Genomic DNA, 13,261 nt, shown 5'->3' with positions numbered 1-13,261 from the left:
TTGTTGACGTTTTAAGCATGTTTATTCCCAGGAGATTATTAAGAGCTTCCGTTGTCGCATACTTAAATAAGGACAAGATTTGGAGTCCATACTTGTATGATATTGTGTAAAAACTGCATTCAAGAAACTTATTTCGTTGTAATATATTTGTATTGTAAACCATTATGTAATAGTCGTGTGTAAACAGGATATTTTAGATTATCATTATTTGATAATCTACGTAAAGCTTTTTAAGCCTTTATTGATGAAATAAAGGTTATGGTTTGTTTTAAAATGAATGTAGTCTTTGAAAAACGTCTCATATAGAGGTCAAAACCTCGCAACGAAATCAATTAATATGGAACGTTTTTAATCAATAAGAACGGGACATTTCAGTTTGTCCCAAATATTTTTCGAAACGAGACCTCGAAAGCCTTCAATTTTGCCTTTTTTCGATTTTGACCGTTTTGAATTTCATTCATATTATTCATTTTGTGTATGAATGACTTAGCATGGTACATATTGTTTTAAGGTCTTTTATTTCACTCTCAATGTAATTACGTATAATGCATATAAATTTGAATCTAATGTCACTTCATTAAATACGCTTTTTAAAATCATTAATATGCGCCGCCAGATGGAGTACCATTTGGCGGCGCATAACCTTCGGTTTCAGATTGTGCTGAAATTCTCGAGATCACCCTAGAACGACCCTAACATCAAGACTCCTGGATAGTGTCTTGACATTCGAGGTCGTCAGGATACCCAAAAAGACATTTTACTCATTTTTATTGTTCTCTTTGAATGTTTTCAATTTATATCTTATTATTAGTTTTGTGTATGCATTACTTAGCATGGTATATATCGTTTTAAGGCCTATTATTTCACTCGCAATGTAATTATGTATAACGGGTATAAATTTGAATATAATGTCACTTCATTAAACACGTTTTTTTAAATCATTAGTATGCGCCGCCGGATGGAGTACCATTTGGTGGCGCATAACTTTCGGTTTCAGATTGTGATGAAATTCTCAAGATCACCCTAAAACGGCCGAACGAGCAAGACTCTCTGAACGTGCTTGCCATTCGAGGTGGTCTAGATTCTGAAAAATACATCTTTCCTCGCAAAATTGTACACCGCACCCAAACACCACCGACGGTTCGTGGTGCTTGGTGTCTTGTGTCTCTGGCCAAAATGTTAGATCTATCGTATCTTTTGACTCGTAGCTCCGATTTAGTCACCGTTTTTTTTTCAAATCGTGTATTTTTTCGGGATCTATCTGTTGGCAAACTTCTGTAGGCGGTTTGTCCCAAATATTTTTTGAAACGAGACCTCGAAAGCCTTCAATTTTGCCTTTTTTCGATTTTGACCGTTTTGAATTTCATTCATATTATTCATTTTGTATATGAATGACTTAGCATGGTACATATTGTTTTAAGGTCTTTTATTTCACTCTCAATGTAATTATGTATAATGCATATAAATTTGAATCTAATGTCACTTCATTAAATACGCTTTTTAAAATCATTAATATGCACCGCCAGATGGAGTACCATTTGGCGGCGCATAACCTTCGGTTTCAGATTGTGCTGAAATTCTCGAGATCACCCTAGAACGACCCTAACATCAAGACTCCTGGAGTATGTCTTGACATTCGAGGTCGTCAGGATGCCGAAAAAGACATTTTACTCATTTTTATTGTTCTCTCTGAATGTTTTCAATTTATATCTTATTATTAGTTTTGTGTATGCATTACTTAGCATGGTATATATCGTTTTAAGGCCAATTATTTCACTCGCAATGTAATTATGTATAACGGGTATAAATTTGAATATAATGTCACTTCATTAAACACGTTTTTTTAAATCATTAGTATGCGCCGCCAGATGGAGTACCATTTGGCAGCGCATAACTTTCGGTTTCAGATTGTGCTGAAATTCTCAAGATCACCCTAAAACGGCCGAATGAGCAAGACTCTCTGAACGTGCTTGCCATTCGAGGTCGTCTAAATTCCGAAAAATACATCTTTCCTCGCAAAATCGCACACCGCACCCAAACACCACCGAAGGTTCGTGGTGCTTGGTGTCTTATGTCTCTAGCCAAAATGTTAGATCTATCGTATCTTTTGACTCGATGCACCAATTGAGTCACCATTTTTTTCAAATCGTGTATTTTATCGGGATCTATCCGTTGGCAAACTGCCGTAGGCGGTTTGTCCCAAATATTTTTCGAAACGAGACCTCGAAAGCCTTCAATTTTGCCTTTTTTCGATTTTGACCGTTTTGAATTTCATTAATATTATTCATTTTTTGTATGAATGACTTAGCATGGTACATATTGTTTTAAGGTCTTTTATTTCACTCTCAATGTAATTATGTATAATGCATATAAATTTGAATCTAATGTCACTTCATTAAATATGCTTTTTAAAATCATTAATATGCGCCGCCAGATGGAGTACCATTTGGCGGCGCATAACCTTTGGTTTCAGATTGTGCTGAAATTCTCGAGATCACCCTAGAATGACCCTAACATCAAGACTCCTGGATAGTGTCTTGACATTCGAGGTCGTCAGGATGCCGAAAAAGACATTTTACTAATTTTTATTGTTCTCTTTGAATGTTTTCAATTTATATCTTATTATTAGTTTTGTGTATGCATTACTTAGCATGCTATATATCGTTTTAAGGCCTATTATTTCACTCGCAATTTAATTATGTATAACGGGTATAAATTTGAATATAATGTCACTTCATTAAAAACGTTTTTTTAAATTATTAGTATGCGCCGCCAGATGGAGTATCATTTGGCGGCGCATAACTTTTGCTTTCAGATTGTGCTGAAATTCTCAAGATCACCCTAAAACGGCCGAACGAGCAAGACTCTCTGAACGTGCTTGCCATTCGAGGTCGTCTAGATTCTGAAAAATACATCTTTCCTCGCAAAATCGCACACCGCACCCAAACACCACCGATGTGATGACCCGGGAATTTCTGACCAAATTTAAACTTAATCTTTATATGTTTCCGACACGATAAACAAAGTCTGTATTGTTGAATCTCGAAAACTTTGAAACTAGATTCATATATTCAATTGACCTTTGACCGATTCCGACGATTCACGAACATATGTTGTAAGTAAATATATATATAAATATGTATATATAAAAATAAAAATAAGTACATATAATAAATTGGAATTATAGAATACAACCTAATCATTTGAATTAAATAATTAAAATTATATAATTAAGTGATTTCTTAAAATGAATTTATATAATTAAATATGACTCTATGTATAAGTAATATTATATGTATATTATAATAGATATATATATATATATATATATATATATATATATATATATATATATATATATATATATATATATATATATATATATATATATATATATATATATATATATATATATATGTGTGTGTGTGTGTGTGTATATATATATAGTGTGTAAATATTCAAATATATATTTTATAATTAGTAAACATTACATATGTAATGAAATGTAGAAATTAGGTACTAAAATATAATTACAAGATTAATTATAGTTGTTAGATTATTATAACAGTCATTATTATTACTAGTGTTAACAATATATGTACTGTTATTGTTATTAATGAAATTGATACATTTGATTTGATATATTAGTATTATTAACAATATTATTGTTATTATTAATAATAATAGTATAATTAGTATTATGGTTAATAATAATATTACCGCTATATATTTATGATAAATGTTATCATTATCATTAGTAATATTATTATTACTATTATATCATTATAAATTTGTATTATTATGTATAATATTAAGAGTACTATTATTGTAGTTATATTTATATTTATTAATAATATTAATTATTATCTATAAAAAAATAATATATAAAAATATAAATGATAAATATATATGGAGATAGATATATACAAAAATATATATAATATACACGATATATACATATAATTATATTAGGAATCAGCAATATTATTTATTATTATTATTATTAATATAATTATTAATTAGTAATATTAATTAAATATTTAAACATAATAAATAAAAATAAAAGGACATAAATTACGCGACATAGTTTGTCTGATTCATCTTTTCTGTTTTTTTTCTATTCCACTCGTGATCTGCTGTCCATAAACAACAACCCTACATGAAATTTTTGATCAATAAATTTACATACAAACCGTACCATAAAATTCTCCTCAATTAATTAATCTTTTGGGTTCTTTATGTTTATTTTTTTTTTCTTTCTTTCTTCATTCTGCAGACATTCCGAAACCATTTATTCATAAATTGATTTGAAACAAATTGAAGAAAAGTGGAATTGCAGAAACATTCTAAATCATTGCTTGAAACTTTCTTCAAAATTATAAAAGCTAATTCGAAGAAACACTCAAGAATTTCGAAGTCAAACATTAGAAAGAAAAAGTCAAAACGAGTGGTCTTTTGAAGAATTCGATTTTGTTTTAAGGATTTTGGATCAATTGATGTTACATATAGTTTTTAGGTATGAATTAAAAATTAATTCGTGTTATAACCTTTACCTAAATCTTCATATTTCGCGAAAATCATTTTTTTTTTTTTGTAAACTGCAGCGACGAGTTTTGTTTCTATTTTTTTTTTGTTATATATTTTTTTTTTCTTCTTTCTTCTTAATTCAATTTAACACAAATAAACATTTCTATATTGATTACTAAATCCTAAAACTAATTAGCAAACTTATTGATGGTTGGATTTGAGCCTTGGTAAAATTGATACAAGTGAGGAAGAAGAGTAAATAGAAACAGAAAAGTTTCGGGTTAAATAAAATAGGGTGGAAGTTTACTCAGAAAAACAGATATGGAGCGATGGTCATGGGGTGTTTGTGTAACCGAGAGGTCTCGGGTTCAATCCTTGTTTGGAACAATTCTTTTTAAGAGAAGCTTTCATATGGGTATACTCTTTTATAAAATTTCTATTATTATTATTATTATTATTATTATTATTAATATTTTTAATTGTTATTATTATTGTTATATTACTAATTATAGTCCTTTTATTAGTTATTAATATGATTAGTATCATTAAATTCATTAATGTAAATTACGACATTATCATTAATATTATGAGTATTATCATGTACAAACGTTAGTAGTATTATCATTTCTAATATTATTATTATTAGTATTATTATTATCGTATTATTGCTAGTAATATTATCATGTTTACGAACAAGATTTTAAAAGAAATCATTGTCATTAGTCTATAAATTAAATGCGAAGGTTATGATTATTATAACTATGAATATGATAATAAATATAGAAATCTTGGATATAAATATTTTTATGAAAAATGATACAAATTATTATTATTTTCATTTATATTAATATTATTATCATTAACATTATTATTAATATCATAACTATTAATATCTTTATTCTAGTACTATTATCATAAGTATTTTTTTTTTTTTACAAAAGAAAATTTTATAAGAGAATATTTATTACCTAAGTATACTAATAATATATAATATTACATTTTAACTAATATAATATCATCTATATTGATATAACGTTAGTTAAACTATAAATCAAATGAACATTATAATATATGATAAGTATTAATAAAATTGTATATATATATATATATATATATATATATATATATATATATATATATATATATATATATATATATTAATTTTAATACAAAAACTAAAAATATATAAATTCGATTACAAGTATACGTATTAATGAATATACAAATGATATAGGTTCGTGAATCCGAGGCCAACCCTGCATTGTTCTGTTGTTCAATATAGTCATATGTATTTTTACTACAAAATACATTAGGTGAGTTTTATTTGCCTTTTTACCCTTTATATTTTTGGGCTGAGAATACATGCGCAACTTTTATAACTGTTTTACGAAATAGACACAAGTAATTGAAACTACTTTATATGGTTGAATGATCGAAATCGAATATGCCCCTTTTTATTAAGTCTGGTAATCTAAGAATTCGGGAACAGACACCCTAATTGACGCGAACTCTAAAGATAGATCTATCGGGCCCAACAAGCCCCATCCAAAGTACCGGATGCTTTAGTACTTCGAAATTTATATCATGTCCGAAGGAGGATCCCGGAATGATGGGGATATTCTTATATACAAATTGTGAATGTTGGTTACCAGGTGTTCAATCCATATGAATGATATTTTTGTCTCTATGTATGGGACGTATGTTTATGAGAAATGGAAATATGAAATCTTGTGGTCTATTAAAATTATGAAATGATTATTTATGTTAAACTAATGAACTCACCAACTGTAACACCCCGTAAAAAATACCATTAACGGAATGTTAACTCTGGTCCCAGTGCTTGGCTTGACTTCTACGTAACAGCAATATTCTACAGCGGAAGCAATTAATACCTGAGAATAAAACACGCAAAACGGATCAACAATAATGTTGAGTGAATCTACAGGTTTTTGGTAAACAATACAGTATGTTTAAGAAATACATTTCAAAAATGGTTATTAGTGGAAGACCACCAAGGTTCAATGTTAAAGGTTTGTAGACAACTCTGTGTCCCATTTCAAAAGTTTGTTGACACTACCATGTCAAGTTTCAAATATTCGTAGACAATACCATGTCAAATTTTATCTCATCAATTCGTAAACCACAGTTTTAAATAACGTTGTATAGTATCTAAAAACAGTTATCATAAAATAGTTTAATTTCCTTGACCACGAGATTTTACAAGTACAACTCCAAGTTGCGAAACGTTTGCATAATCTATGAGCACCTGAATACTAGCAATGACCCGAGTATAGAATCCACTATACCCGCCTTTACCTCATAAAAATGTTATACACTTGTACGAATATATTATGTTCAAAGTAAATGCACCATAGTTTTTATAGCGGGTGAGGTTGTCAACCTAACGGATCCGTCCATCTAAATTGTGCCTACACCGATGGTATTTAAAGTATTCAAGCTAGAGGCTTTGTGTACAAATTCAATATGCATATATAGTACTCGTGTCAATAAAAAAAGCATTTGATAATGTAAGTATAACAGCGTGTATTCTCATCCCTGAAAACATGTAAAAAGCGGGACTGTAGACTCACCTTTGAATAAAGCTCGGATTGAAAAGTGGACAATTTACTTGTACGGTTTATAGCCGAGTAATGCAACCTAAGTATATGTATTTAGGTTGGTCAATAAATATTTCTTAAACAAGTGTGGTTTCATAGTATAAGTTGTCTTATTGCTCGAATCGACGCGTTTCAAAGTAGAAGTCAACATACAGTCAACTAATTCATGCAAGTCAAACAAAGTCAACCGAAAGTCAAACTTGGTCAAAGTAGTCAACTAAAGTCAACATCAGTAGGATTATGTCAAATATGAGTCATTATGTCAAACCTAAGTCAAACAACACGTTTCAGGTCATGAATAATCATTTTTACAATTTCAGTTTATCGTTGTGCACAAAATTCATGAACACGTAGCATACTTAGCATATTATCTCATGGTACATAATTCATGAAAACATGGCAAACTCCAGATCATAAATATACTTAAAATTGATTCCAAAAAGTCCGGCTAGGGTCTCATACGATAATTAAAAGTCAGGAATCAGAAGGGATACATTTGGGGTTCACCAAGTCAGTTTCTGACCGCGCACTGATTTGGTTTTAGCTATAACCGGAGTTAGGAACATGAAATCGATACAAAACCAGTGGCCGTAGTTCACAAACAAGTTAAACTAACACATATCAAAAATTGATCAATTTTAGTTTAGCCAATTTGTACAGTTTATTCATGCAAGTTGAACATTCAGTTTTTCAGCTCAAATCAGAATTTACATAAAGTATGGCTCTATTGTGCCCAATTCATAAGGTTTAAGAGATTGACATTAACTAACCATATGTCACATATCATGTTAAGATTCATTTTCCAGAAGCATACAAGCTAATTTAATAAACACAAACCACAGAGTATAAAACAGAGAGCAAGTTTCTGTTTCGATTCTAGTTTAGTTAGTCACATTCGCACGCAATTATTCGAAGATCTAGATACAATTAGACTATGATATCTACATGAAAAGTGAAGTAATTTTTGTGTACATTTCAAATATGCAAAGATTTAAATCCAGAAGTTAACACATTTTATCATACAAGGCTGTTTTCATGCAAGTGCTGTATAAATCCACTTTTTCACTAAATCAAGCATATCTCAAGTTATACATAAGCAAACAACATGATATCCTAGTGTAACCTGAGTGTTTTTAAATTACCTATCCAATGGTATTAATTTCACAATCCAATTCGTGATCTATCAAGCCCAGAATTTCGGATCAATCACAAAAACACAACGTTAATTTCAATTGATCATAACTTGATCATCCGGAAACGAAATCAAGCGAATCCAAAGCCTAAAATTAATAGTTTTTCGTAAGGAACCTAATTATCATATAATATCATGCATTAGAAAAATTAAAATTCACTGATCATGCAATATACAATTCGGTTTTCGCAACAAATAAACAAAACGAGTGATCTAACGCATTAAACAATCAACAAACATCAAGACTTGAGCAATAGACAACCTAATTTATGAAACCTTAATAAAAATATGATTTTAAAGATTAGGTTTCAGCTAATTATACCTTTGATCACAAAATTGTTTATACTAGCGCATAGAGAACGACGATCGGAGCAAGATTGATCAAACGAGTAAGAGCAAACAAGCAAGTTTGATGGTTGATTTGTGTGTGTGTGTGTGTGTGTGTGTTTGATGTGAAGAAGAAGAGAGGGAGGAGGAATGAGCTGCATTTTCTCATAGATAGGATGGAATGAATGATTAAAATTGTATAGAGAATTATCTAACTAGTTACTTAGTGCCTAAAAATCAAAAGTCAACAAACATGGGCCTAAACTAATTAGTCAACAAACATGGGCCTAAACTAATAGTCAACATGCATTGGCTACTCATGGGGCCAAGGATGATGAGGTATGAGGTCATGTCCATGTGGTCTCGGGCTCGGGTCTCGGGCTCGTTTTGTGTAAAAGCTCGTTCGCGCGTGGTTCGTTTCGAGTGCCATTAACCATACCGAATCTCTGGCACGTTAACTAGTCGTTGAAACAAAAGCACCATGTTTAATTCATTAAGTAAATAATAAATTAAATTTCTTTCATAAGTTCAATAATCATTAACAATAATTATTCTATCGTTTTTCTGAGTTCCGTTAACTGAAAAGTTTTCTAGGCGATTAACTTTAATCGTATCGTTTCTAGTTTAATTCGTCAACCGAATTAAGTTCAGTAATTAACATAACATATTAATTCAAGTAATCTACTAAGGATCAAGTACACATTTAATTACTTTAAATACGAAAAAGTTTCACGTAGCCACTGTTAACTATTCTGGAAAAAAAAAATTGGCGTATGAAAATTGTATGATTTAACTAACGATCGTCAAGTATTTAACGGAAGTTTTAACAGAAAAACTCGGGTTGTTACATTACCCACCTGTTATTGAAAATTTCGTCCAAAATTTGGATGATGGCAGTTATTGATGAAAATAAAATATTTTCGTATCATTAGAAATCCACGTTTCAACGTGAGCTTGAATTCTATAACTAAGTTTGCAAATAAAGTTTATACTTGGCTTGAATAGTTTGTCTTTCCAGACGTAAGCCTTCATACATTCTTTTAATAAAAGAATTTGGTCATATACGAGTGTTTCGTCAAATAATATGATAAGATTAAATAATCTTTCGAGATCTCTATACGGATGGACTTCTAAGGTCCGTTCGGTTTCGTAATGAGTACGAGTAAAGTGTATAGAATTTCTTATCATCAAGAATATGAATGAAATGATTCGGTTACGTGTAAAAATACGACTGAATATGTCATTAATAGATGTATTGAAGTAATAGTTGTCCGCCTTGACTTTTCGATGTAATCACTATTGATTCTCCTAAATTTAAGGGATTTGAATATAATTGTTTGAAATCTGTGAGATTTGGATCCGGTAATTAAGGAAATTAGAATCTTTTTTTTATACGATTATCTTAATCGGCTGACGCGTTGCTATGGTAGAAAGTTTTGATATAAATTAATCATCTCTGCGTCCTTATTTTCTAAACCTCAATCTTCTTACTTTCAAAATTCTATTTTCAAAAATTCTGTGAAGATGCTTCATCCGCTCTTGATTTTCGTTACTATTTTGACTGTGTATGCAGTCATTCTTCTTTTTTATCTACCACCGGAAGAATCTCTGTTCTTCTATAATGCTCTAGGGGTGACAGTATTTTTAATTCTACCACTCCTTTATTTTTCAATACTTATTGATATAAATGGTTTATGATCTACCATGTTTGTTGTTTTTTTTTATATTCTGACCTATTTTTCGAAGACTCATGCTTTTTATCCAAGAAGATCTTCAACTTGTTCTTCTATACATGGTCAAATAATACGGATCAATAGCTGGTGATGATGCAGAAACATTCGCTGTTCATCGTCATAGTATCCGTTTTCGTCTTGTTTTCTCTTCTCGACTTTAAATCAAGCAAGTAATGGTCCAGAATTTGTAGCTATGGAGTTTCGAATGATCATAATATAGAAAGTAGAAAGGAAAGGTAATAGCACGATTTGATTTGTCAAATTACCAGAATATCCGAAAAAGACCGAATCATCAAGAAATATATTTCCTTGATATGTTTAGAAGTTAAATAGAATGAAAGAGTTATGTAACATGATTCATGATGATTGTAAGGTCTGTGAATGATCATCTTCCATTAGAAATTCAGCATGACTTCGGAGCAAGATATTCTCTAAAGATGTCATCGAATCCAGAATTACCTGGATTCTTTGAATATATGGTTTGGTCCTTATATTTGTCCTTGGTCTCCTTCATGGTTAGCTCAATCCATTTTTCAGTTCCAAATCTGAGCTTTTTCAATACGTTATTCTTTATCATCAAACTTTTGGCCATTAAGACCATCTATAGCTTTTGCTGCTTCGTCAGCATTCTCAAGGTTAACGAATCTGAATCGTTGGTTATCAATCCAAGATGGTTTCAAGAGATTTTATTTTTAGATGATTAAACGCTGATTGTAATCGTTAACGGATCTAATGGTTGACGAATAGGCGTTGTTGATTTCAAAAGTAATGAATGATAATATCGATGGTTTGATGTGATAATTCATCATAGAATACAAATGAATATAATTCATGAATGTAGTGATCTTTAGGAAGATAACATTTGCTAAAGCTTTACTTAGATTCCGATACGTCAAAATCAGAATATGTAGTAGTTGTTCTTTAGTGAACGGATACACATATCTTGTGAGTGTAATTAGTATAGTTACTGATTATTGAATCAGAATTTGAAGAATGTATAATGTAACATATTAATGTGAGATATAAATATTTCTCGAGTTTTACCTACCCGTTAAATTTTTTTTACAATTTACAGTTTGTACAGAAGAGTTTTTAATTACAATCTTTATGAAGATATATATTCGTATATATTCTTCAGATGTAATCATAGATTTAACGAGTTAATATAATATTAAACTCATTTGATTTACGATTGAAGATAATCTCCAAAACCTTAGAGATTTCATAATTGTCGCGAAATATTTCGCTAATGAAGTTATGAATCAATACTTCATCGTTCATTGTTTATTGATATACCTCGGTATATGATATTGATGCTCGTGAAGTTCTTGTGAAATTTACAAGACACGAATAATGTTTTCTAGAAAGTTTCGAGTACATCGAAAATAGAAGTGAAAAATCAAACATGTATTTGAATAATACACTTAGTTTATTATGAAATGGAGTTTATTGTGCTGAAGCAATGATTAATGATTGTTAAGTCATTAACAAAGGATGTATATCATAGCATATTAGTGATATGATTTAACCAAGTAGTACATACTAGTTAAGATTCACACGTAATAGTTTAGTACGAAAAGATTTATTATTGTTCCAAACCATATATATATATATATATATATATATATATATATATATAGTATACATATATAATTTTTTTTCTTCAGGAAGAATGAGTCAATACATCTTGACTCACAATTACTAATATTCCTTGGTATCTATGGGGAATATGATGTTGATATCCGAAGTACCGAGTGTGATGTTGAGGTGTGGGATGCGGATGTTGTTATTGGTGAAGTTGATGCTGTTGGTGGTGATGTTGATGGTACTGGTGGTGCTGGTTATGCTGCTGATGCTCTTAGATTTCGCACCATATTCTCCAGAGCCACTACTCGAGCGAGAATCTCGTTGACTTCTTCTACTATTCCGGGATGATTGGCGGTTCGGACAAGTGGATGAATAAGATCTAGAATTCTGGATATTAGATATTCGTGGCGGGATATCCTGGAAATGAGGGTGAAAATGGTGTTTCAAATTGATTCGCCGGTAAGTGCTTCAGGTTCTTCACCAAGAGGCGAATTTGGTTGGTGGAAGGGATCACCTTCTTCTCGCCTCCATTGATTAAGTCGACTACGAACCCACCCCCAATTCATCCAGAAAAGATGATGGCTAATAGGTTCGTTCGTTCCGATTACGCTGTCCATGGAGCTCAAGGAATCATATGAGAAATCCATATTATGTGTTTGGAATAGGGTTTGATATGAATTGAGTGTTGGATGCTATGTTTGTCTCCTTGAATACGTGTATATAGAAAAAAGATTTTCGTAATTTACGGAGGAAATTTAGGAAATATATCAGACAAAATCTAATATAATAAGTATGATAGCGATAGGATTAGCCTATATGTAATTGGTACAATAATTGCAGTAAGATGTCGGTGGATCAAAAATGATAAGCAGTGAGAAGTAGTGATCGGTCGCGACAAGTAGTGAGAGGTGGCGTTGAGTAGTAGTAACCAACGATAAATAGCAAGGAGTAGTGGTATAAGATGATGAGTATGTCCAGGCAGTGTCTTCCTAGTGCCAAGTAGAAATCAGGGGTGACGGACAGTGTCGGGTAGTGACGAATTGTGACGTGATTACACGCTCCTTATAGGTTATAATAACAATTAAATCGTACCGTGTAAATTTCTACTCATATTTGAAATTAAACGGTTTATGTTCTAAATTTTATTTATCCAAGTAACCTACTTGACTCGCTCCCAATTCCTTATTTTGCGATGTCGGAACTTCTATATGAGTTACCGTAATGTAATCCCGGTCATTACATTACGCTATCTCACATTTCCATTCGACATCACTCCA

This window comes from Rutidosis leptorrhynchoides, chromosome 8, assembly GCF_046630445.1.
Source record: "Rutidosis leptorrhynchoides isolate AG116_Rl617_1_P2 chromosome 8, CSIRO_AGI_Rlap_v1, whole genome shotgun sequence".
Classification (NCBI taxonomy): Eukaryota; Viridiplantae; Streptophyta; class Magnoliopsida; order Asterales; family Asteraceae; genus Rutidosis; species Rutidosis leptorrhynchoides.
Note: the sequence above shows the minus strand (reverse complement) of the source record.